We start from the raw sequence: 2,722 nt of genomic DNA, 5'->3' as shown, positions 1-2,722 counted from the left end.
TTCGCGAACATCCCGGTGTCGGTTTTGAGTCGGGTTGTATAAAACTGCCCCAGAGAGGGGCAAATTAGGCCACTGCCATAAGTTTTACACGGCCGCCCGACCAAGGTAAGATACACCTATTCTATTTCCGAGGCCACGTGCCATTTCGCGTCGTCCTTGAAACACAAAAACAAATGATGCGATAACAATCAAAGTATACAGGGCGTTCTAACGGAGCATACGGAGCGTTACAGCAGCAAATACCGACAAGCACTTGACACGAAGTCAAGCGTCAAACACCTCCGTCCTAAAGTGCAGGGCATCCTTTTGAGGCTATCACCCCTTTCCTAGGCAAATCAATCACTTCTGAGCGTTAATAGCGATTATCGTGGCCAAAAAAAACGCCAAACATCACTTTCGGTACCAGGGACCCATGAACCAACACAAATTAGGAAAATAATTTTTACGATACAGCTGGACAGAGAAACCACTGGCGAGCAAATAATCGCAAACCAGACCAGCGCCGGTATTCTGTAAAAAAGTATAAACAATTAGATACAAGGCTACAAGCTTGTATCTGTAGTCAATAATAGTATTCAAAAGCATTCTGTAATAATGGGATACAAACTGGTTACTATTTTGTATTCTTGTATCATTTACTGGGAGTTTATAGATATAATGTATCTTTTACTAGGAGTTTATAGAATTAATTGTGGTTGATAAGAAAAATTTTTGAATATTGATAAGTGATAAGCTGCTATTTAAAAACTTTTCTATTGTTTTCTTCACAAATTTACAAAATGATTAAATAAACATTTTATTGTTTTACTTACATTTAAATCAAATTTATGAAAATGTCACTTCGGTAAGTACCCATATAATAAATATATACTATACATTTAGGTTAAATATAGTGTTAAGTGTTCAAACATTGATAACATTACATTACATTCATGGCCACATTAAAATTTGATGAAAATGCATTTCTTTTTATTTTGAATATTCAAAACAATGTAATTATTAATGTATTCTATTCAGCAGTGTAATATGTATTTTGCTAAGTCACAATGTATGTACAATGATTATTATACACTTAAACTTAACACTTCATGTATAATGACCAAGACCAATATTATTTATGTAAGGAAAAAGTCTACCGAACCTATAGTTCGCGCTAATGACGAACAAATTAAGTTTCTCATTGACTATATGGGACGACATAAAGATTTTGCAGCAGGACGTTTCATTGGTGTGCAAGGAAAGATTAAATTAAGATCACAGTAGGAATCTTTAACAAATAGTTTAAATGAAATTGGACCAACCAAGTCATCTGAAAAATGGCAAAATGTAATATATACATAAATACTAATAATATATTTAGCATAGCATTGTTTTCAAAACTAAGTAGTCGTTATCGATATGATTTTAGGTGTGGAAAAATCAAAAACGTATTGCTAGACAAAAAAACAAAAATGTACGCATATCACAGCGACAAACAGGAAATATCTCACTCCATAGTGAATTAGAGGAAAAAGAAGTAGCGGTATTAAATATAATAGGCAAAGAAACCTCTATTGGATTTGGTTTAAATGAAGGTTTTGAACATTCATCACTTTTAAGTTTTGATCAAGTATAACTTATTTACCTTTCTATACCTATATCATACAAATTTAAAAATAAATAATGGTATTATATTTGACTTCTAACAAAAATATAGATAAACACAAACATAAATGAGTATACAGATTTAGAAGTTGCTTTGTTGGATGAAGAAATGAATAATGAAGATAATTCTGAAATTTTAGATGGAAATATATTGAAGGAAAATAATGAGTTACACAAAAGCGATTATCTAAACTTAAAACCAAGTATGTGTTTAAACATTTATAGTTCTTTAAGTATATAGGTATATAATTGTAAATAATTATAGGTACTAGTGTAAATCAAACAATGGACATACCATTACAGTCTAGTCGTCGCTCTAACAGAGATGTCCCAAGTAAAAAATCATAATATTAATAAAAGTGCTATGCAAAACAAATGATGTAATATATGTTGTTTAATATATTTCAGCTATGAGTAATAATTCAAAGAAACCCAAGTTAGACACTTATATGGATTTGGTGAAAGGAACAAACGATGGTTTTATAGTATGTTAAATTACATTATCTTTAATTAAGATTTTTAGTTAAAGTACACCCTTACATTATACCTTACATTTATTTGTTTGTAGGCAATAGCAGCTTATCTGGATAAACTTGCCACTGCCATGCAAAATTCAAGTGAATTAATTAACCAAGGACTCATGAATATTGCTGATGCAATTTCTAAACATGCATAGTCAATGTACATAGTACATATATAATAGTTACTATTATGTTATTAATTTATTATAAGGTTTTTAATTTTTTTATTCATATTTTATCTAAAAGGTCTTATTAACTATATAACCTACTACCTAACTATTCGTTTTACTATCAAAAGGCTCTATTTTAATTTTTAAAAATTTTGTATTCAAGTTTTCTATCAAAAAGAATGTTATTTTAAGTTTATAAGTAGTTATTTATATTTTATCAAAAAGACTGAGGTTTATATTTTAATTTTGTTTTATTTGAATACATTAACAAAATATTTTATGAAAAATATGTATTAATTATATTTTGTCTAATTCTTCTAGCTTCCATTCCATGATCATTGATTATATTAGCAACAGGAAGTAATTCTTGTTGTTCTTGATGGTTTT

This window comes from Acyrthosiphon pisum, unplaced genomic scaffold (assembly GCF_005508785.2).
Source record: "Acyrthosiphon pisum isolate AL4f unplaced genomic scaffold, pea_aphid_22Mar2018_4r6ur Scaffold_21109;HRSCAF=23054, whole genome shotgun sequence".
Classification (NCBI taxonomy): domain Eukaryota; kingdom Metazoa; phylum Arthropoda; class Insecta; order Hemiptera; family Aphididae; genus Acyrthosiphon; species Acyrthosiphon pisum.
The sequence above is the reverse complement of the archived record's forward strand: the minus strand, read 5'-3'. Positions refer to the sequence as shown.